Genomic DNA, 25,208 nt, shown 5'->3' on the forward strand with positions numbered 1-25,208 from the left:
TTACATTTCCACCAACAATGTACAAAGGGCTCCTTTTTTTCACATCCTCACCAACACTTATTATTTCTTTTCTTCTTGATAATAGCCATCTGACAGATGTTAACTGATATCCCATTGTGGGTTTGCTTTGTATCTCCTTGATGATTAATGATATTGCACATCTTTTCATGTGCTTTTTGGCCTTATGTATTTCTTCTTTGGAAAATGTTTATTTATGTCCTCTGCCTCCTTTTTAAACATTGGATCATTTGAGTGTTCTTTGATGTTGAGTTACATGAGTTCTTTGTCTATTGCAGATACTAACCCTTTATCATATATCTGGTTTTCAAGTATCTTCTCTCATTCAGGAGGAAGTCTTTTTGTTCTGTTTATAGCTCTTTTGCTGTGCACATTCATATATTCTTAAAGCTAGCCTAGAACAAGCTTGCTGTGATGATTAATTTTATGCCCAATCATTTGGCCAAACATTTCTTTGGGTGTGTCTGTGAGAGTATTTCTAGATGAAATTAATATTTTAATGGGTGGAGTGAGTAAAGCAGATTGCCCTCCCTTATGTGGATGTGCATCATTCAATTGAATATTTGAAAAGAACAAAATGAGTGACCAGGAACTCACTTCATCACAAAAATGTGACAATGGGCCCATGCTTAGGGGATTCATTAGTTTTACCATATTCCCCACCATCCTGAAGCAGCTGGCTTGACAGAATGATTGTCTCAGATACAGTGCCCGTTGAGTGGCAATACCTGAAAGAGAGGTAGGTCAAAATTCTTTGTAGAAAGTTGTGTATGCTCTGAATCAGTGTCTGATATATGGTGCTGCTTCACTTACAGCCAGGCTTTGAGGTCCAGGAATCATGGCCATAAGTGTTAAAGATATCACTCACTCTTACACTTAATGATCCCACTAGCAATATTTTCAATTCCTGTTCCCATGAGTTTATGCTCTGTTGGTCTAGAGGTCTAAGCTGAAAAGGAGGCATTTCCACCAGGAGACACAAGGAAGATTCCATTGAATTAGAAATTAAGACCAGAGACCAGCCATTGTCCACAATGCTTTTGCCTTTGGATTAACAGGCAAAGAAGGGATTTACTACACTTTCTACAGTGATAATCCTGAATATCAAGGGGAGATTGGACTACTACTCCACCAGGTAAAGAATCACAACAGGCTGAAGCACTTGCTGAAGGCAAAGGGAATACAGAATGAATAGTGGAAGAAGGTAGTTATAATATAAGCTATAACCTTGTGACCACTAAAGAAATGAGGATTGTGATTGTTATTAGTATTTTCTCCTTATTTTGTTGTGAATCTGTACATGCATATATGAAGTAAATGTGTTTGTTTTTTTCCCTCTGTATTCTCTCAGCATGTAACCTAAGATGTGTTAGCTTTATATCATAATGTTTAAGTACCACTAATTAGTTATGGAATATCAAGGAGAAGAATAAACATCACTCAAGGACTTTACTTTCTCTTCTGAGAAAGAGGTTAGTGTGTTTTCGATTGTACACAAGAGAGCTGTATTATGTTGGGTACAATTATGACCTTGTCCTTATTTGGAGCCTAAGTATGACTTAAGAAGATGCATATAGGTCCCAAGCTGACAAAGGGTGGACTTATGATCGTTAATCTTATGTGTCAATTTGACTGGGCCATCGGGTGGGTACTCAGACTTCTGGATGAACATTATTCTGGGTGTGTCTGTGAGGATATTTCTAGATGAGAGTAATATTTGAATTAAATGGGGCAAATAAGATAGCCCTCTCTAATGTGAATGGGATTCATCCAGTCAAAGACCAGAATAGAACAAAAAGTCTGAATGAGAGGGAACTCCTGCCAGACCACTTATCTCCCAGCATTGGTCTTCTCTAGCTTGTAGGCTCAGACTGAAACATTGGCTCTCCCTGGGTCTTGAGTCGGCAAGATTTCAGACCAGACCTACACATCAGATCTCTCCTGCTTCTCCAGATTGTCAGCCTCAGATCTTGGAGTTCCTGGTCTTGGGGACTAAGGCAATTTCAAACCCAGGCACCATGTTCCCTTTTATGAGTTGGGTGTCTGTCCTTTTAATAGTATATCCAGAAATTTTAACAATATATCCAGAACCTTTAATAGTATATCCAGAAACTGAACACTTCTAATCTCCTGCACTGCCACAATCTTGCTCCAAGCTGGGAGCTGCCCCCATTTCATGCCTAGATAATTGCAAAAGCCTCCTAATTTTCTTCTGCTTTGGCCCCTGCCCACCATCTCATAACCCTATTCTCAACACAGCAGCCAGAGTGAGCCTGTTAAAACATAAATCAAGCTGTATTATTCCTCTGCGGATAACCTTGCAAGGGCTTCCATCTCACTAAGAAAAAGAGCCAGCCTTACCTTAGCATGACTGAGCCTAGCTGATATGGCTACTCACCACCTCTCTTCTCTCATGGCCTACTTTTCTTGCTCTCATTTTCTCTGCTCACATACCTTCTATCCCCACTGGCCATTAAACACACTGGGTCAACTTCCATCTCTAAACCTCTCCATGTGCTTCTCTCGCTACTCAGAGGTTCTTCCCCAGATATCTGTGTGGCTTGCTCATATCCTTTTTGGATCTGTATTCAAATATCAGCTTTTCCATGAGACCAGATGAAGCTACTCTGTCTGACGTATACACACTGCCATATATAAAATAGGTAACTAATAAGGACCTACGGTATAGCACAGAGAACTCTGCTCAACACTCTGTAATGACCTATATGGGAAAAGAATCTAAAAAAGGATGGATATATGTATATATGTAACTGATTCACTGTGCTGTACACCAGAACATAATACAACATTGTAAATCAATTATATTCCAATAAAAATTTTGAAAGATAAACTAAAATTGCGGCCACCTTCTGATACTTTTTCCCCTTTCCTGCTTCATGGTTTCTTGCTACATTTACCATTATCTAACATACTATGCATTTACTGGCTTATCTTATTTATTATCTGTTCTTTGCCTAAAATGCTGCCTCCATAAAGACAGGAGATTTTTCCTATTTCATTCACTGCCACATCCTCCATCTCTAGAGCTGTGCCTAGCACATTTTATGTGCTCAGTAAATATGTGTTCTGTGAATGATTACAACTTAGAAATGCTGTATTGTATACGTGAGCAGAGGAAAAAGAAATTATTAAAGATGAAGTGGTAAAGGATCGGCCTGCCATTGCAGGGGACGCAAGAGAAGGGAGTTTGATTCCTGTGTTGGGAAGATCCCCTGGAGTAGGAAATGGCAACCCTCTCCAGTATTCTTGCCTAGAAAACTCCATCGACAGAGCAGCCTGGCGGGCTCCAGTCTACGGGTTTGCAAAGAGTCAGACATGACTAAGCAAACACTCACACACATGCACACACACACACAGTTGTCTTACAATATTGTATTAGTTTCAGGTGGACAGAAAAGTGATTCAGTTATACATGTATATATACATATATGTTTATATATAAATCTATCCTTGTTCAGATTATTTTCCATTATAGGTTATTACAAAATATTGAACATAGTTTCCTGTGCTATACAATAAGTCCTTATCATTTACCTATTCCATAAATTGTTGTTTTAGTCACTAACACTTTTAAGACCCTATAGATTGTAGCCCATCAGGCTCCTCTGCTCATGGGATTTCCCAGGGAAGAATACAGGAGTGGGTTGCCATTTCCTTCTCTGGGGGATCTTCCTGACCCAGGAATCAAACACATGTCTTCTGCATTAGCAGGCTGATTTTTTACCACTGAGCCACCAGGGAAGCCCATTCTATATATATAGTGATATGTGTACTCGTAATTGATCCCTCATCATCTCCCTTCCCCCTTGGTAACCATAAATTTATTTTCCACCCTATAAAAGAAAAAGATACAAATGAACTTATATACAAAGCAGAAATAGACCCACAGACATAGAAATGCTGTATTAACATTGCTGTATGCTGAATGAGTTCACCATCCTTAGAGAAGATTGTCTTTAAAGATGAACTTAGAGCACACCTTTTTTTTGTTTGTTTGCTTGTTTTTTACTCACTTCCAGAACTACTAAGGTATAAGACACAGTTCTGACCCTGAAAAATCTAGCAAGGAAGAAAAGGTACTTAAAATTGTAATACCCATTTTTGTAGAATGCCCACACCAGGGTTATTCCTAGGATTTACACCTCTAGCTGAGTGCTGATTGTAGGCTCAGTTTCCTTCTTCTTACTCAAAAGGCAAGAGAAGGAGAATGTGTATAAAAATGCCATCTTTATCTTCCTCCTTTTTTTCTGTGAAGCTAAAACTTCTCCTGGTTCACCTCTCAAGAATTCCCTGGAACATACTGGCCATCATGACCGCCCATTCTTTAATTTTCCACAGTGAGCTGCCTCCATTTATACACAATTTTTATCTTTTGATTTTTATTGGGGTATAGCTGATTGACAATGTTGTGATAGTTTCAAGTGGACAGCGAAGGGACTCAGCCATACATACATGTTTCCATTCACCCCCAAACTCACCTCCTACTCAGGCTGCCACATAACATTGAGCAGAGTTCCCTGTGCTCTACAGTTAGTCCTTGTTGATTATCCATTTTATTTTATTATTCAATTTTTTGTAGTTTATTTTTATTGGAATATAATTGCTTTACAATGTTAGTTCTGCTGTACAATAAAGAGAATCATTTGAAATATATATGTATACGTGTTGATCTCAAATTCCCTAACTATGCTTTCCCCCCACAGCCCCCACCTCCCATAAAGTCATAAAACCATAAATTCATTCTTTCTTTATTTTTTTTCTTTCAAGTGTTTCTCATTTTATTAAGCTATTTTTAAAAAGTAATTGTTGAGAGTTTAACAAAATATAGTTAATTTACAATATTGTGTTTGTTTCAAGTGTACCACAAAATGATTCAGTTATACATACATACATATGTTCTTTTTCAAACTATCTTCCATTATTGTTTATTACAAGACATTGAGTACAGTTCCCTGTGCCTCACAGTAGGTCCTTAATAGTTATCTACTTAAATATAGTAGTATGTACATATTCATCTCAAAGTCTTAATTTATCCCCTGCCCCACTGGCGCCATGCCTTTTCATAACCATAAGTTTGTTTTCTATATTTGTGAGTTTATTTTTGGTTTGTAAATAAGTTCATTTATATCCTTTTTAGGTTCCACATATAAATTATATCATGAGATATTTGTTTTTTTCTGACTTACTTCACTTAATATCACAATCTTTAGGAACATCCACAATGCTGCAAATGGCATTATTTTGTTCCTTTTGTGGCTCAGTAATATTCCACTGTGTATAAGTAACACATATTCTTTATCCATTCATCTGTTGATGAACATTTAGGTTGCTTCCATGTCTTGGCTATTGAAAATAGTACTATGAACGACCGGGTATCTTTTCAAATTAGAGTTTTCTTTAAATATATGCCCAAGAGTGGGATTGCACGGTCATAAGGCAACTGTATTTTTATTTTTTTAAATACTTAAAATCTACATTGTAAGAAATAAATTCACACAACCTAAACAAGGTACATCTCTGTCATTCTCTACTTTTCTGAGCTCCTCCCCAGAGGTAATCACTATTAACTAATTCTTGTTTTTCTTTCTCCTGTGCACAGTCTTAAGTTTCAGTAATAATTAACCCTTGAAATAGCTCCACTTTCACGTCATTTGCAAATTCTGTTGCCTCTACCTGGAACATTCTTTGTTTCCCTGCCTTTCTGGTAAATTCTGTGAGTCTGTTTTTGTTTTGTAAATAAGTTCATTTGTATCATTTCTCTTTAGACTCCACATAAAAGGGATATCATGCCCTAGAGATTTGGAGCTTGGTAACAGATTCTGGAAAAACCTTATGTCCCAAGACTAATGGGATTTTCTACCTCTACCCTCCCCAATCTGCTGCTTTTTCCCCCTCTTTCAACCCAGTGGAGAGCAAGTCCAAATTTGGACTCTTAATCATACTCAACCACATCTCTTCCTTTTGAATCTCACGGCTTTTCTTCCGTCAGTTGCATCATTTCCCATACGAGTTATCGTGACTAGTCTTCTAGGCTCCAGGCTGGTTTGGCTTCTGATCTTTTCGATACTCCATTTGATGAAAGATGGATTAAAAATTCAAACCTCCTAAAAGCTAAAGAGTGTGATTTCACTGCTTAAACCCATTCCATGGCTCACCAATGGCTTCAGGATCAAATTCAAACTCCAGATAGCCATGTTTGCTGGTGATCTGGCATCTGCAAAAGTCTGCAGACTTGATTTTTCTGATTCATGAAGTTTTACCATCCATCCATGTTAAAGTACTTAAGGATCTTTGAAAATGCTATGCTAGACTTTTTGTGCAGAATGTATTACCTTTCTTACCCAGACTCAGCTGGCAAATTCCTTCTCACTATTCAAAATGTAACTCAGATGTCTTATCCACCAAGAAGCTTTCCTGATCTCACTTTGCCTCTTCTTCAGTCATCTATTTTCCATTCTGGCTGGAATGCCAGTGCTCTGAGTACCCTGTACTCGCATTTTTAACAGAGAACTTGTCACACTGTGTTGTAATTACATGAACTCTTCGTACTTCATTTCCTATTTAAGTTGTAAAACCTTCAGGGCTTAACAAACTGTAACTTCTCATCATCCATCTGCATCTAAGCTTCCCATCCTCGATGTAGCCCGTCCTCTCTCAAAATGATAAACCTTGTAGGTCTTAGAATGACCATTACCTTGGGTAGAAGAGCTTAGCATGTCTCTAGAATTTTTAAATCAATGACAAAGTTAATCATTTCAGGTAAAAACACAAAGGTTTTTCTCATTTTATTATTTATGAAGTGCATCTCAGTTGATTTTAAAGGGAAGAAAGAAAGTCTTGGCTATTGAATTTTGTATAATTTTGTAGAGAAGCAAACTGACTTCACAGATTACCTCACTTTATAATTTTAATGGTAATAGACCTACAACATGTAACTAGAACCTTCATATTTATTTATCTGATTTCCCATGAAACTAAGAGTCTATTGCTTTTTTAGGGATTGTGGTTCTAATGCTACTTGTCCCCAGTCAACCACAAAGAAAGCTTTATTATCTGCCTGTTGGGGAAACTTGTGCATCAGATCCCTGACTCTGATGATATTTTCTTCTCTTCACACTGTGTGAAAAGCTGGGATATAGCTACTGTCGGCCTGTTTGCTTCTCTCCCATTCATACAAGATTTACCCTCAGGAATGGCTGACTTCATTTCTGATTTGTTCTCATCTCCCAGAATTCAGTTGCTTTAAGCTACCTTTTGGACTAACCTTCTGACCAGGGCACTTGGCAATATTCCAGTCTGTAATCTCCTCTCCATTGGTAAGTCTGCTTTCTGAGAAGCCAGGGAGAAGGAAATTTTGACTGTCTTTGGAGCTAAATATAATACCAGATCAGATATGTTAGGTATTAAATGCATAGAAATTATAAGCTGCTGCTGCTAAGACACTTCAGTCGTGTCTGACTCTGTGCAACCCCATAGACAGCAGCCCACCAGGCTTCCCTGTCCCTGGGATTCTCCAGGCAAGAACACTGGAGTGGGCTGCCATTTCCTTCTCCAAGGCATGAAAGTGAAAAGTGAAAGTGAAGTCGCTCGGTTGTGTCCAACTCTGTGAGACCCCATGGACTGCCGCCTACCAGGCTCCTCCATCCATGGAATTTTCCAGGCAAGAGTACTGGAGTAGGGTGCCATTGCCTTCTCCGAATTATAAGCTACAAGTGTTCAAAGACTACCATTTTAAAAACAGAAGTGTATGGAAGGTAACCAAAATGAATCTTGACAAGAATCGTGTAAAAGTCACAGAGCTTAAATTAGATATAGATTTGACATGAAGAAGATGGAATTGTAATAGAAAAAATAGCACATTCAAAAATTAATGATAAAAGAAATATATATCAACTGGTAAGTTTAGCCTTTTATTGGGCCTTTGGAATGGAATTCTTGAGGCAAGAATACTGGACTGGGTTGGCATTCTTTCTCCAGGGAATCTTCCAGATCCAGGGATCGAATCCAGGTCTCCTGTATTGTGAGCAGATTCTTTACTGTCTGAGCTATCAGGGAAGCCCATAAGATATGCAAGTACTATTAACTATTATTAATTGTATTATTATTATTATCATTGTTATAATCACTGTTAACCTTTCTTCTGAGATATGCATCTAAAATGATTAGAAACTTATTGCTGTTTGAAAAATAATAGAGAATTTTGAAAACATCTCACAGATGATGATGTTCTTTTAAGAATCTGAAAAATGGTGATGGCTCAAGGGTCTATTATTTTTAGAACTCATTTGGGGCAGGCCAAATATGTCCTACACTGTATTTTCATATATAGTATTCTCCTAATTACATATATTGTTATGAAAAAAAAAAACAACCCGTGTTTCTTTAGTGTCATTTAATAAAATTAAACCAATCAATCAATAAATCTCATCTTAGGTGGGATATTGCTGTGCCAGTCTGCAGACTGCCATTGTGAAGTGCATCATGGGACTGGAATGAGTACATGGTCCCCTTGGCTTACATCATCCCATATCTTAAGCTGTTTAATCCATAAAGCCCAGAACATGGTGAAATACTTTTATTAACCATACTTTTGGTAGGGGAAAGAGAATTACGGCTTGTCCTTTGTGGGTATGATGAGCTTTTTTTGAATTAGTATCTTATGAACGCTGATAATGCAGTGGCTCATAAACTTATGTTATTTGCTCCCTTGTTTAGGTTGCAGTTCTGAGCTCTTTAGTTGCTATGGTGACAGTAATACTAAAGGCTGATTGGAAGAAGACATCTTATCTGGGATTTTTGTTGTTGTTGAGAGAGGAGACCACACTCCATGTTGCCCTATTAGAGAAGATACTGGGTTACATCTATGTTGATTAGCAAGGCTCACTTTTTTTTAGAACAGATTGTTTTGGTGTGGTACTTTTTGACTAAACGCCTTAAGAATTGACTTGGGATTTAGCAAGTTTAACATAACCTAATATCCCTCCGATGAGCTTTCTCTGAGAGTAGGTGATCAGTATATGAATTATTATAAGAGAAGAAATACTACATTTAATACCAAAAAGCCAATTTCAGAAGTCCAAGCAATGGACAAAATAGCTTTTGTATTGATACGATTATTCAGTAAGACTCCATTAAACATTCAGGAAACTATAGGAACTCTAGCAATAAGTAAATTATGAGGGTTTATTTCCTTTTAATTCTCTGATCCCAGCTGGAACAAGGTGTGATTGGAGAATGGTTTAATTGTTCATGGACATCTGTCTTTGGAGTCAATTGAAAAATAATACCTTGGGCATAATATGGCCTCCAGAATTTTTGACATTTTTATATCATTCACAATCAAGCCTTTGTCAAAAAGTCAGGTAGTGAAACTCCTAAAAACTTATGGATACATTTAGGGTAGAGGGGAATAAAAACCTAGTAATATATCAATATGCACAGCTGGAAAGCAGATGTTCAATTGAATGATCTCAGTACTTAGAGAAAGCCATTAAACCTGTTACTTACTTAAATGAGAAATCCTCATAATTTATCGTCCTCATATTTGACTGACTTCTTTTGGCTCCTTTAAATTAACTCTGAAATGATTATTTCTATTATTGTTGTTGTTGTGGAAGCCAATTACCATGGAAGTTTGACTCTATGCAATACTGTAACATGAGTGCTAAGAAATGCCCAAGGCTGCTGTCAATCAAAGTAACCAGTCAGTTACGAGTTGTTTACTGCACTGGGAAATGAAGTGATAAATGTGTGCCAACCGGTAAAACGTGACACTGAGTATTAGAAACACCACGTTTAAGTAGATTTTTATTCATCTCTCAGAGTGCCAAAATGTAGTTTTAACCGAGTCCTCATTGTCAAAAGAGACATATAGCATTCAGCTTTGTAAAATACTGATGATTGTGTGGTTCGAATTTTTTAAGGGCTGTGCAGCTGGGAGGGTGCTGACATAATTCAATCTAGGTGCAGCTTCATCCTTTTTCTGTGTTACTGGCCAATCACATAAGTTTCCATCAGCTCTTTAGATTCAACCAAATTTGGGGGATGAATCAGTGTGGGCTCACAATATGACTAGTTTCCCAAGGATAGCATCAGAGCAAGCCTACAGGCTTACTACCTACAAGTTTTCCAGTCCCTGTCTTCACTGACTGTCCAAAGTGAAATGATGGTTCACCCACCTTTGGACTGAGGAGGGGCTTTTTGTTGTCTTTTTTTTTTGAGTCACTAAGTTGTGCCCAACTCTTTTGCAACCCCATGGGCTGTCCATGGGATTTTACAGGCAAGAATACTGGAGTGGGTTGCCATTTCCTTCTCAAGGGGAACTTCCTGACCCAGGAATTGAACCCATGGCTCCTGCCTTGTCTCATACATTGCAGGAGAGTTCTTTACTGCTGTGTCACCAGGGAAGCTATGACTAGTTTAGTGAACCTTAAAAAGAGACTTCACAGGAGTTTGTATCATCCTTAAAAAAAGTAAAGACCACATCTTGCTAGCATTATTTGATGTTCCATAGTTACTTTAAGTTCACATTACATGGCCTCTTCTCCTGAGATGTACTAACAGGATTCCTTTAGGGGTCCTATCAGAGGCCAAAACTGCCCTGCAGCACTAGAAACACTTAATGAGATGCCCAGAGGAGCTGGCAAGGAAGATTCCAACTCTGAAAATACCACTTAAGCATGAGTACTGTGTCCCCACTCCAGAGGGAGAAAGATCCCTTTTCTCATAGTCTCTTATTAACAACAAAAATTAAATGCTTGTGAATTGGTACTCTATGAGTCTAGCTCTGCCATCTCCCTGAACACATAATTAGATAATTACATTTTAGACAAAAGAGTACTATAGTAATTCACAGCACAAATTCCAGCTAGGGAATAGAAATTGATACATGAAATATGTATCAATACAAATATAAATACATGCATATGTGTTCTATGCAGGCTTCAGCTATTAAGGGCCATTAAAAACACTGGAGCAAATAGCTCCTGGGGATTAAGCTCTAAGAGCCCTCTTTATAATCAGAAGGCAGCTAATCCCTGCTTACTTATTTGAATGCTTAGTTTCCCCAATATAACATTAAACTATTATTTTTTATTCGTGATGCCACATGAGCAAGCAAATACTGCCCAAAAATATCACCCCCAAAAGATCTTGGGATGCTTCCAGATTGAATAAACCTAGAGGTGAAAAAAAAATACAGCTTGGATCACAGAATTTTTAAAAAGGTTAAGTCCAGGTAAAATTCATTAACTCATTTATTTCAGCTATCTTGACATTTCCCATGACTATCTCCCACTTAACTCCTTCCTCAAGCTTTTTTTCCCCTGCCAAGTTGCATTTCTAGGTTCAGAGAATAGGTCTTCAATTTTTCCTGACACCTATCTATAAATTTCCCATAAGTTCTTGGGCAGATTTTGCATCTGCTTTATCTGCTAAAATGTTATGACCTTGTAACCTTGAGGACATCAGCCTCTGTTTTGACTGAGACCATTGATGGTGGTCAGAGATTGTCATAGTTCTGTTCAGAAGGGAGCTAAGACATTCTTGAGGCTTCCTTCTTCAAGTATTTCCTGTATGTGTACATATACTATTGGCTTAAAAGCATATGGGATAAATACCATAAGCACTAAATACCAAAACTTCTGTTTTCCTATTATTAATGGATTTCAACAGAAATGCTTCTGGGCAACTTCCTTATGTTATCAATCATAGTTATCTTTTATGTAACAAAAACTGAGTAGCAAAATACTTACGTGTGCTCATTCACTTCAGTTGTGTCTGGCTCTTTGTGACCCTATGGACTATAGCCCAACAGGCTCCTCTGTCCATGGGATTCTCCAGGCAAGAATACTGGAGTGGGTTGCCATTCACTTCTCCACGGGATCGTCTCGACCCAGGGATCTAACCCAGGTCTCTTGCACTGCAGGCAGAATCTTTGCCCACTGAGCCACCTGGGAAGCCCTGCAAAATACTTTTATACAAGTCTGCTAAGAAGGTAAGTGATACATAAAATGAATAAACAAGAACCTACTGTGTAGTACAGTGACCTGTATGGTCAGTGTTCTGTGATAAACCATAATGGAAAAGAATATAGCAAGTAATGTATGTGTGTGTGTATATATATATATATATATATATATATATATATATATATATATGTATAAAGATTGCCTTGCTCTACTGCAGGAATTAATACAACATTGTAAATCAACATATTTCAATAAAATAATTTTAAAAATTAAAAAGAAGAAGATAAATCGTATAAATTTAGTAGAATTGCTTGTATTGCCTTTAAACTCACAGTTTAAATGCTCTACTACTGTATCTTTTATATTAATATGCAAATGCAATGAGAAATATTTTCTTCCCTTACTCCCATGTCCTTATTTTTATCAATTCTTCCTAAGGAAGATGGTCAATGACTTCTGATTTTCCAGGTAGTATTCTTTCTTAGACTTAAAATAATATTTATTTAAAAAGAAACCCATTATGATAATAAGTATAAATAGACTTCATATATATATATAGACTTCATAGACTATAGAAGACTTCATATAGACTTCATATATATATATATATATATATATATATGTTCATGTGTGTGTATGTGTGTGTGCGTGTGTGTGCACATCCATGCTTTGTCATTCAGTTGTGCCCAACTCTTTTTGATCTCATGGACTGTATGCTACAAAACTTTTTCCATGGGGTTCTCCAGGCAAGAATATTGGTTTGGGTTGCCATTTGCTTCTCCAGGGGATCTTCCTGACCCAGGGATCGAACCCTGTTCTCCTATATTGCAGACAGATTCTTCATCATCTGAACTACCAGGGAAGCCCATATTCATGTATCAGTTCCATTTAGTTCAGTTGCTCAGTCGTGTCTGACTCTTTGCAACCCCATGGACTGCAGCACATCAGGCTTCCCTGTCCATCACTAACTCCTACAGTTTACTCAAACTCATGTCCATTGAATCGGTGATGCCATCCAATCATCTCATGCTCTGGTGTCTCCTTCTCCTCCTGCTCTCAATCTTTCCTGCCATCAGGGTCTTTTTGAATGAGTCAGCTCTTCACGTCAGGTGGCCAATGTATTGGAGTTTCACCTTCAACATCAGTCTTTCCAATGAACGCTCAGGACTGATTTCCTTTAGGATGGACTGGTTGGATCTCCTTGCAGTCCAAGAGTCTTTTCCAACACCGCAGTTCAAAAGTATCAATTCTTTGGTGCACAGTTTTCCTTATAGTCCAACTCTCACATCCATACATAACTACTGGAAAAACCATAGCCTTGACTTGATGGACCTTTGTTGGCAAAGTACTGTCTCTGCTTTTTAATATGCTGTCTAGGTTGGTCATAACTTTCCTTCCAAGGAGTAAGCGTCTTTTAATTTCATGGCTGCAGTCACCATCTGCAGTGATTTTGGAGCCCCCAAAAATAAAGTCTGACACTGTTTCTGCTGTCTCCCCATCTATTTGCCATGATGTGATGGGACTGGATGCCATGATCTAAGTTTTCTGAATATTGAGCTTTAAGCCATCTTTTTCATGCTCCTCTTTCACTTTCATCAAGAAGCTCTTTAGTTCCTCTTCACTTTCTGCCATAAGAGTGGTGTCATCTGCATATCTGAGGTTATTGATATTTCTCCCACCAATCTTGATTCCAGCTTGTGCTTCATTCAGCCCAGCGTTTCTCATGATGTACTCTGTATATATTTGTATAGATATGTATTCATATAAATCCATATACACAGCTGTGACACTGGTTCTGTACAGTTTGCAAATGGCTTTCTAAGCCATTTCAACTGTCACAGAATTATGAATTGACACAAGACCCAAGCATGGGAATCCTTGCCATCCTGTGTTTTGACGGAGTTTCAGGGATCATAAGCCCAGAGAAAATAAATGCATTGAACAGTATAGATGCCCCTCTCATTTGGGGTCAAGCAGTCAGCACCAGCACACAGCACAACCTGGGACCCAAACCATATACTCTGTCTGGCGACTAACCTCTTTAAGACTCCAAGGTTATACTGATTCACTATGTTTTCCTTGTTTCTTCCAAAGAAAAGGTAACCACATTTGGATATAGTGGTTTATATCCCTGCTCAATTTAAAGATGGACAGTATTTCAGAGGGCAGGAGAATTGAGTTGTGGATGTGCTTAGGTAAGAAAAATTCAAATTAATGAACTTGTCAAATCCTTCTCTCAGAGAGTAAGAATGCAAGAGATTCTTGCATGACAAAGTGTTGTTTCCCAGGAGTGCTGAGTATCCATTTTCTTGCTTCTGTTCATATTCCAATTTATGGTTCCAGAACACTAAAAAATTAGCACATCAAGTACAAGACAGCTATGAAACATTTTGGCATGTAAAACAATTCTTATTATCCTTGAATTTGCATGTATGTTGCTGTGAATTTAAACATGCATGAAGTATGGAACCAATTTCTAAAATGCCAGGTACAGAGACACTAGACATTGTAAAGGACTCTATTTGTAAAAGCATATTACATAAAAGTTCATTAATTTTGCAAAAATTTAAGTTTTTATTTTTGTATATTTTTTGATTCAGTAATTATAAATTATGTTTTATATAGATAAACATTTGAATACTTAAGAGAAACTCTACTTAGGAAAACATAAAAAATATTTTTGATTCTCACATTTAATTTACTTTCCTTGAATATTTACATTTGCTTTCATTTACACTCTGTTAAATGATTAAAAAGAGAATACAATTGTATTCAAAATGCACACCTTAAGATCAGTAGTATAAACATTTAGTAAATCCCTTACTATAATGATATTATTTTGCTGAAATAAAGACAAGGAAAATACATTTTATGAAATACTATGTTATAATTTATGGAATTATTATTATTTTAGTTCTTATTTAGATGCCACCAACCCACTTAATGATAGCTAGTCATGAAAAAAATAATTCAGTTGTCTTTATATTCATTGGCATCCTGTTATATAAGTATTATGGCTAAACCAGTTTTTTGATATTGTCATTTTGAAGATGTATTTGTCATGATAGAAGGACAAAACACTCTTTACTTTGATTTATAATTTTAAAATATTTAGACGTGCAATATGTTTTCCTCATTTGTTTTTTCCAAACTAATATTCGATGTACAGTATGATATTTTAAAATGTTTTTAGAGCTGGTTTGGAAACAAGTGCTCAACTTTATATGGAAATTTTGATTTATTATGGGCCATAAAACCTCTCACCATATTCTGGAAGGCTGCCATTTGGAGAGCTATGAGATAGTTCTGTGGTATCTGCTGTTTTCTGAATTAATCGACCCCAATCTACTAAACCTTCAGAATCTTCCAGAACATATTGTCAGATAAACTTATAACAGATTTGAAGAAACCCTTGATTGTAGAAATCATCAAAACTTGAGAAATCTTAGAGTCTCAGAAAAACTAAATGTGGCATACGGTGGAGGGTGGAGAATTGGATGGCTGGGAAACAGGGCAAGAAGGAAAGAAAATGGACAATGACACCAGTTGTCCTTTCCTCCAAGCTAATCAGTCTATTTTCACAATAGTTTGCTAAGAACAAATTCATAGTTCACAGATTTAAATCTTTGATTTGTTTAATTTTACCCTTTTGACTGTTTTCTGTTGGTCTCTCTGCTGCCATGTTGCTGGCAGGTCTGTACAGGGTGGACAGATTAGGAGCTGGTGGTTTAACTTGTTATTACTGAGTAGAAAAAAGACTATTGTAGACTTTTGCCTAAATGTGAGACAGAGACCCTAAAAATTATTATTTTATTCCCACTTTATTCACTACTGGAGAGATAATGCTAGGTGTTTTAAATGACCTATTTCAATTCAATTTATGATCATTTTACACTGAGAAGAGATTTTGCAGTATATCACATATTCAGTACACTTTAACACCAATCATTTTAGGTTAAAACATCTAATGAAAATCAAGTAATAGGAATAGTCAAATACACCATGTTTCTTATTGATTTTCTGGAATAACCTGGAGTCCTAAATTTTTTTCATATTTTCATTTTCTTCTTGAATGTGGACAGTCCTATTTGAATAAACTTCCTTATTACCTATGAGCTTTGTTTTGCTTTGTTTTCAGATGTTTTATTTAATCTTCAGATTAGGGTAACATTCTACAAAATCCTAAACATTTCTAGTACATAAATAAGAGCAAATAAATTTGTATACCATTTTCCCACAGAAAAATCTTAAAACCTAAATCATGTGGGCTTTGTCAGACTGTATATAATAAATTAGACAAAAATTCAAGGGCTATCAATAGTTACCAATACTTTGATTTTCTTCTTTCCTATTCTTGTCTCTTTCTCCAAACGACCTTATTCTGTTGCAAGAGCAAATATTATGGTGCTTTTCAAGGTTATTCTCAGAAGTACAGTTTTCATTTAATATGATGTAAATGTATCCTTAAATTTATTTCTTCAAAAAAAATTGGAATATCATTATCTTCAAGGTTGAGGAACTTAATTAGCAGGATGGGTGTGGCAGAGTGAGCAGAGGAAAAAAGAACAGAGAAGCATGACTTTTTTTTCCTGTTAAGTAGAATTGTGAATTCTATGACTTAACGGTACTTAGTTTATATAATGCAAAGTATTCACATAAAGTTTGATCATTAATGTGCCTACATAAAAATATTGTTAGAAACAAGATTATGTAAGATGTACAGAAACAGGTTTCTGACTTTTCCCTCACAAATGAATCTCACCAATTTGCCAAAAAAGTGAATTTTTCTTCTGTACATTTATACTTTCTTTCAGGCTGACATATAAGATTTTCTATTTCAAACATTTAAATTTCTTTATTTTTTATAAAGGAAAAATGTACTAAAATAGGTTGAAATTTATGCCCCAAAATATCAATGAAAATTATATACATAATATTTAAATTACAATGCTGTTGATTCTATCAAATACCATTTCTCACTAGGTTACATAGTATTTTAGGTTAGGATTATATATTTGGTCTGTTTAGAGTTCATTGTGAATTACTATTTCCTAAATGAATGTTTTATTCTTCTGCAGATACTTTTCCACTCTTTGCAAAATCATAAATTGAAAGAATAAAGAAGGGACAGAGAAAGGAGAAGGAATGAAGGAAGGAATATAGGAAGGAAGGGAAGGAAACTTTTAAAATGCTATTAACTAAGTAAATGAATGTGAACTAGGAAGTAGATGAATGCAAAGTGGCAGTTTGCAGGCAAGATTCTGATACTGAAGAGTAGCAGATTTAAGTCATGTTACTTCTTATACACAGTACACTGACTGAAACAAATCTATTTTGCTTCCACATCATATATAAATACACCTGTTTGGCTATTCGATACCAGTCTATCTAGGTGGTGTATTTTTTTTATTATTATTTGAGTTGAGTTACAGTGTTGTGTTAGTTTCAGATGTACAGCAAAGTGAATCAGTTATATATGTATATCCACTCTTTTTCAGATCCGTTTCCCTTATAGGTCAATACAGTGTGTTTAATAGAGTTCCCTGTGCTATACAGTAGATCCTTATTAATTACCCTATTTTAATTATAGTGGTGTGTATGTCAATCCCAATCTCCCAATTTATCCCTCCACACCTTATCGCTGGTAATCATTAATTTATTTTCTACATCTGTAGCTCTATTTCTGTGTTGTAGATGAGTTCATTTGTGGTGGTATCTTGATCAGCTTCAAGTCTGCTATAGTCCTCATATTAGAACTGTCAGCACATCAGCTGACAATTCTTACTTAGAAACTAGGAAACAAAAGTATTTCCGTTTAAAAACTTTTTCATTTTTGTTTAAATGTCCTTTATTTTTGTTACCATAAACAGTAATATAAGTTAAGTGAAAGTAGCTCAGTCGTGTCCCACTCTTTGCAGCCCCATGGACTTTATCCATGGGATTCTCTAGGCCGGAACACTGGATTGGGTAGACTTTCCCTTCTCCAGGGGTCTTCCCAACCCAGGAATTGAATCCAGGTCTCCCACATTTGCAGGCGGATTCTTTACCCACTGAGCCGTGAAGGTAGCCCAAAATGGTTAAATAGAACTTTAGCATTTGAAAAACAATCCTTTCTAACGTTTGGAGCATCATGCAAGATTTTTAAATAAATATGTCATATGTTCTAAAATTTATACAAAACAGATTAAATGAGAATTCACATATCAGAGTTTCTAGTTACTAGGATTCTTTTAAACCAAATATATTTTAATGATTTTTCGTACTTCTTTTATCAATCCCAAGAACACTCAAGTGGTACAAGTTGTTATTACTGGAAGTTCCATTGCATATAGAAATAATAAAGAAGAGTAGCCTGCTTGACATGACAACAGTCAATCTGTCAAAACTGGCATTAGAAATAGAGGGAAATATGTTACTATCAGTATAACAATTGAAGAATTCACACAATTATTCTAATCATAACTTTGGATCAAACATAACAATATAATTCCAGCCTTGTCAATCTTTTCTATAAGTGTAGACAGATGGAGAATACTGGGTGTATTGAAAACTTAAGATCAAAAAAGAGTGGGATTGTTTCTAACAATATATATAGATGTAATTTATATTGTTAAACCACCATGTTGCTAAAACTGAAATCCGCTTATGATAATAGCATTTTTCATATATATGGCAATATAAATAATATCTGAAATTCCATAATAATGTGGACTAACATGTTATTATTTTCATCTTTGCACAGTACTCTAAAATATTTTTAATAGTGACTTCTGAATATGTAGAAATAATAGTTTGTAACTGTCTTTTTTTTTTTTAAACTTTACAATATTGTATTAGTTTTGCCAAATATCGAAATGAATCCGCCACAGGTATACCTGTGTTTCCCATCCTGAACCCTCCTCCCTCTGGGTTGTCCCAGTGCACCAGCCCCAAGCATCCAGTATCGTGCATCGAACCTGGACTGGCGACTCGTTTCATACATGATATTATACATGTTTCAATGCCTTTCTCCCAAATCTCCCCACCCTCTCCCTCTCCCACAGAGTCCATAAGACTGATCTATATATCAGTGTCTCTTTTGCTGTCTCGTACACAGGGTTATTGTTACCATCTTTCTAGATTCCATATATATGCGTTAGTATACTGTATTGGTGTTTTTCTTTCTGGCTTACTTCACTCTGTATAATAGGTTCCAGTTTCATCCATCTCATTAGAACTGATTCAAATGTATTCTTTTTAATGGCTGAGTAATACTCCATTGTGTATATGTACCACAGCTTTCTTATCCATTCATCTGCTGATGGACATCTAGGTTGCTTCCATGTCCTGGCTATTATAAACAGTGCTGCGATGAACATTGGGGTACACGTGTCTCTTTCCCTTCTGGTTTCCTCAGTGTGTATGCCCAGCAGTGGGATTGCTGGATCATAAGGCAGTTCTATTTCCAGTTTTTTAAGGAATCTTCACACTGTTCTCCATAGTGGCTGTACTAGTTTGCATTCCCACCAACAGTGTAAGAGAGTTCCCTTTTCTTCACACCCTCTCCAGCATTTATTGCTTGTAGACTTATGGATCGCAGCCTTTCTGACTGGCGTGAAATGGTACCGCATAGTGGTTTTGATTTGCATTTCTCTGATAATGAGTGATGTTGAACATCTTTTCATGTGTTTGTTAGCCATCTGTATGTCTTCTTTGGAGAAATGTCTACTTAGTTCTTTGGCCCATTTTTTGATTGGGTCATTTATTTTTCTGAAGTTGAGCTGTAGGAGTTGCTTGTATATTTTTGAGATTAGTTGTTTATCAGTTGCTTCATTTGCTATTATTTTCTCCCATTCTGAAGGCTGCCTTTTCACCTTGCTAATAGTCTCTTAAAAGCACATCTATGTGCTTTAGGATATCTTCATAAAATGTTTCAACATTGTTTGCAAACCATGAGCCAGTTCTACAGGCAGATCTTCGTTGCATCAAATATAACAACCACTTCAATTGTCATTCAAATCACAGAGGAAGCATACTGTAATGATATTTCTTAACATTTTATATGGTTTACAAGCCTGTGTTAAGAAATATCTTTATAAAATATTTAATGAAGAAGTTGAAATAAGACCTTTCAAAATAAAAAGAATATATATTTTATAAAGCAAAAGAGTAATAAAGTGAACTTGTATTTGATATTTGCCACCTGCAAATAATCAGAACATATTGAGTCAATTTATCTGATATCTAAAGTATTTTATAACTCTGAAATTTTTCCTGTAATTCTATCTTACATAAATGTGTTTAGTGAAACTATGTTACCATATATTGTAAAAGTAGCATGTTCCCAAAATGCAGGTGCTACTGCATTATATTTGATACGAGTGAGAATTGAAGCCCTCCAAAAGTACCATGGTATTCAGCATATCCCAAACATTTTGAACCTGAAAGACCTTTTTTCCATAAAAGGCATTTACAAACTATTTTCACACCAAATATTTTCAAGAGAACTTTTAGAAAATCAATCTCAATGAATAATTAGTACTTGATTATTTATACTCTCCAATGAGAAATTTCATTTTTAGCAGTAGTCTAAAGTCATGGATTTTCCATCTAGATTTTGCAGCATCATTAGGTAGCTTTATTTTTTACAATAGAATATTTTAAAAATATTCAACTTTCAAAGCAAAGCTATTTTAATAAAATTTGCTTTAAATAAGAAGTATTCTTATATAAGTACTACAATAAATCATGATGTAGTATAAGACTATGCACTTTGCCCAAATTAATCTGATTGATTTCCTGGGTTATTTAAATTCTGTAAAATAAATTTATGTTTTCTATGACAGATTGACCTATTATAAATAAACCTAACATATTCAAACCTGACATATTTAAATGTGAAAATATTTAACATAAAATAGCTAATTAATATGCATATATCATACCATTATTAATGTGTGCAGTTTAATATTAAAATAACTTCTACTCATTGAAAAGCATTAAGTAACCACCTGGCAATAAGTTAAGGACCTTATAATGAATTTGGTGGACCTATTACATGGTTTCACAGCTGTTTTGTATCTGATAGTATAGGCAAGAAATTAATACTTTCCAAATTAAAATAATGTGGAGTTATAAAAATTGTACTTAGATCAACTTCTATGTAAATTTGTCTCATACCTTTTTTTGAATATACCAAGCAAAACAACTAGCACTCATAATAAAGTTAATTATTTTACTTATAAACAGTAAGATTATCTAATGGTTTGAGCTACCTATGCACTTTTTAGTAACTTTTTTCTACTCTGCTAATAATACTATTAATATTTCCATCTAAGGTGAGAGAAAATACTTCAGGATCAAGTGTAAGGGATGTTGTTGGAGAATGTTTTCTTAAAAGGCAACTAAAATTTTGGTGCGCATAGAGTAAAGGCAGGTGAAATACTGTTCAACTATTTTCAACAATAATGATCTCACTTATGAGTTTTTTAATGGAAGTTTAAGTGCACAATAAGGTGAGAATACTTTGCAAACTAACACTATGAAATCAGCAGGTATTTTTATTTTTAGGATTTTAACATATAAACATCTTATTTGCAGAAATAAAAATGATGAAAAGAACATGGTAACCCACTATATATTCAGTAATTTACAAAATATTCACATAAAGAAGTCTTTATAAAAACTTAAACATTTTTTAATTGAAAAAAAAAGAAATAAAACCTTAAAAAAGAGTCCTTTAAATTCTCCCACTTTCCCAGGTATGTGGTGGTTGGAGAATGGCACAGTCATTTGCAATATGTCCTATCAAGAGGTAGACTCTATTTATCCACTCCTTCTATCTAAATTGGACTTGGATATTGTGGTAGTAGAAACGATGGGCAAACTCTGTATCTGTCATGAAGAAGCTATGGATTTTGTTGTATTCTTAAAACACTATAACCCTCCATGGGTACAAGCCTAAGCTAGGCTGCTGGCAGCCGGGAGGGCCTCTGGAAGAGGACCATGGCCTCCAGGCCAGCTGTCAGCCAGACCTGGACACTGACCAAGAGCATCAGCACCACGCAGAGCAGGGAGAGCTGTGAGCAGTGAAAGTGTGGACTGAGTAAGTCACCCTAAAGAAAATGTAAATTAGAAAAACCTACTCTGACACTTTTTTTTTTTTTTCTGTTTGGCTATGTTTGGTAAATGAATATACAAATGGCCTTCTTGTTGTCATTGTTTAGTGGCTAAGTTGTGTCCGAATCTTTGCAACACTATGGAGTATAGCCTACCAGGCTCCTCTGTCCATGGGATTCCCCAGGCAAGAATACTGGAGTGGGTTGCTATTTCCTTCTCTGGGGAATCATCCTATAGGATGTACACAGTCTCTGCACACAGAGACTGAACCCATGTCTTCTGCATTGGCAGGCAGATTCTTTACCACTGAGTTACCAGGGAAGCCCCAAAATGGCCTTCGACATCATTAAAATACCATGTTAGACTTGATTATTCAAATTTATCACCAAATATCCACATTCTTTTCTTAATATTCCCAGTGTTTATAAAAGGGAACAAAAAGACACAGATCACAAATGTAATTGGCAAGGTTAATTAACCTATTATTTTCACCACTCCAAAAGTGAAGCTTTAGCCCAGGAAAGTCCCCTGATTTATAGCTAAACATATTACCCTGTCTGTACTGAAGCATCATAAAACTGTATGGAAATAACTGGATCAAGTACTGAGTATTTGTGGTCACAAAGGTTGTAATAGCTACAGCAACAAGGAATGTTTTGAAAAGTAGCTGCCATGACTTAGGATAAAATATATCCAGCAAGACTCCTTATTAAAACTGAAGAAATACATTCATCTCTTGCCAAAGCTTCTACAAAAGCTAAAAAAAAAAAAAAAAAAGGAAAACAAAGAAACCTTAAAAAGGTATGTGTAGACAAAAATGGGAAGGGAAATTTTCCACCCATATTTTCTTACTTTGTACTTTGTATAATGTTCTCCCTCAGAGACGACAAATATAACTGGTGAAAAATCAATGCAAAGGCTGAATGATGCAGCTAGGAAGTCAAAAGAACCATTGTCTCTGAATAAGATGCTTTCATCCTCAAATTTCATCTCCCAGGCACATCAAGAATATTTGCTATCAGCATCACAGTTTTGCATTTTTTGAGTAACTGACTTTGTCCATATGGATTTTGTCCATAATCACTAATGCCCATAATACATTTCCCATAAAGAAAACAAAGACCCGTCAAATGATAAGATAATAAAAAAAGGCAAAGTCCTATTATTTAAACAGAATGTTGAATAGCTACAGGTAAAAATGTGTGGGGATTTCTTTATTGTATTTCTGTAGTAGTTTTCTATAGAAGTGTCTGCATTACTCAGATCATGGAGAAATCTCACAGGAAGGATCCCACAGCTCTCTTGGGCTTAGCTTTCTCATACAAAATTTAGACTTCTATTTTTCTCTTGTTTAAAGCTAATTTTCCTCAGAATCTAAATCATATATATTTTCCCAACTAAAATACCAACTCACTTTTCCGTTTTTCCATATAATTTATATTTTAGCAGATCGAACAATTGGTGTGGTTACTGTTCAATGAAACCCTCCTGCTGGGCTTGAGGTTCCTGCTGTGATGGCTGAGCCGCACACCAACCACTTACTTCACCTGGGACACCTTGTTAGTAAATTATAACCTCAAATCAACGGAAAACTGAAAACTCCTAATGTTTTCTCCAAAATAAGAAAATTAATCTCAGGAATAGAACAGAGCTATTTTAAAAGATAAAGTTATTATGCTAAAATGTTAGAGAATAAACATACAGGTAACACTTTAAACCTACTTTAAAAATATCTTACGCATGTAAAAGTTCAAATTCTCTTTCCATACACACACACACACACATAAACACACACACACACACATATATATATAAAACTTTGTGATGATGAGTTATGAAATGGAAAGCATTATGATTATTCTTTTACAAGCAAAGGTAATAACAAAAAATAGATACTGGAAACCTTTCAATATTTCTATGAAATATTTTTTTAAAACTATGTTTTAACAATAGGAAAAGGTGAAAATCAGAACTTAACTAAACATTCAGAATTAGCATAACTCATTGTGGAACAACTTGAAATTATGCAGCTTATAAAGTAATGCAATATAATGTATACACAACGATGTTTAATCTGAGTCTGATTAAACTTTAGACAGCTTCTGGTTAACAAGACATACAGGAGATGAAGAAACAAACATCACATTGAGGACATAATCAGATGAAACTCAAACATGGGAAATTCGACAAAACCATAGGCTTCAGTTCAGTTCAGTTCAGTCGCTCAGTTGTGTCTGACTTTTGCAACCCCATGAATCGCAGCACGCCAGGCCTCCCTGTCTATCATCAATTTCCGGAGTTTACCCAAACTCCTGTCTATGGAGTCAATGATGCCATCCAGCCATCTCATCCTCTGTCGTCCCCTTCTCCTCCTACCCGCAATCCCTCCCAGCATCAGGATTTTTTCCAATGAGTCAACTCTTTGCATGAGGTGGCCAAAGTATTGGAGTTTCAGCTTTAGCATCAGACCTTCCAATGAAACCCAGGACTGGTCTCCTTCAGAATGGACTGGTTGGATCTCCTTGCAGTCCAAGGGACTCTCAAGAATCTCCTCCAGCACCACAGTTCAAAAGCATCAGTTCTTCGGTGCTCAGCTTCTTCACCATTCAACTCTCACATCCATGCATGACCACTGGAAAAACCATAGCCTTGACTAGACGGACCTTTATTGGCAAAGTAATGTCTCTGCTTTTGAATATGCTATCTAGGTTGGATATAACTTTCCTTCCAAGGAGTAAGCATCTTTTAATTTCATGGTTGCAATCACCATCTGCAGTGATTGTGGAGCCCCCCAAAATAAAATCTGACACTGTCTCCCCGTCTATTTCCCACAAAGTGATGGGATCAGATGCCATGATCTTCGTTTTCTGAATGTTGAGCTTTAAGCCAACTTTTTCACTCTCCTCTTTCACTTTCAAAAAGAGGCTTTTTAGTTCCTCTTCACTTTCTGCCATAAGAGTGGTGTCATCTGCATATCTGAGGTTATTGATATTTCTCCTGGCAATCTTGATTCTAGCTTGTGCTTCTTCCAGCCCAGCGTTTCTCATGATGCACTCTGCATAGAAGTTAAATAAGCAGGGTGACAATATACAGCCTTGACAT

The 25,208-nt window shown here is 36.0% G+C and overlaps 1 long non-coding RNA gene across 4 annotated transcripts in view; it reads left to right on the forward strand.

Annotated features, from left to right (window-relative positions):
* LOC101902249 (uncharacterized) overlaps positions 1 to 25,208 on the forward strand; it is a 328,523-nt gene that overhangs the window by 2,829 nt on the left and 300,486 nt on the right. Inside the window, exon 1 of one of the 4 annotated variants that reach the window (XR_001501008.3) lies at positions 11,814 to 12,034. The exons of the other annotated variants lie outside the window; for them this stretch is intronic. This is a non-coding gene — a long non-coding RNA (uncharacterized lncRNA). Of the gene's footprint in view, positions 1 to 11,813; positions 12,035 to 25,208 lie in introns of those variants that run through there. 4 annotated transcript variants of the gene reach the window in all.

This window comes from Bos taurus, chromosome 9, assembly GCF_002263795.3.
Source record: "Bos taurus isolate L1 Dominette 01449 registration number 42190680 breed Hereford chromosome 9, ARS-UCD2.0, whole genome shotgun sequence".
NCBI classification, from domain to species: Eukaryota; Metazoa; Chordata; class Mammalia; order Artiodactyla; family Bovidae; genus Bos; species Bos taurus.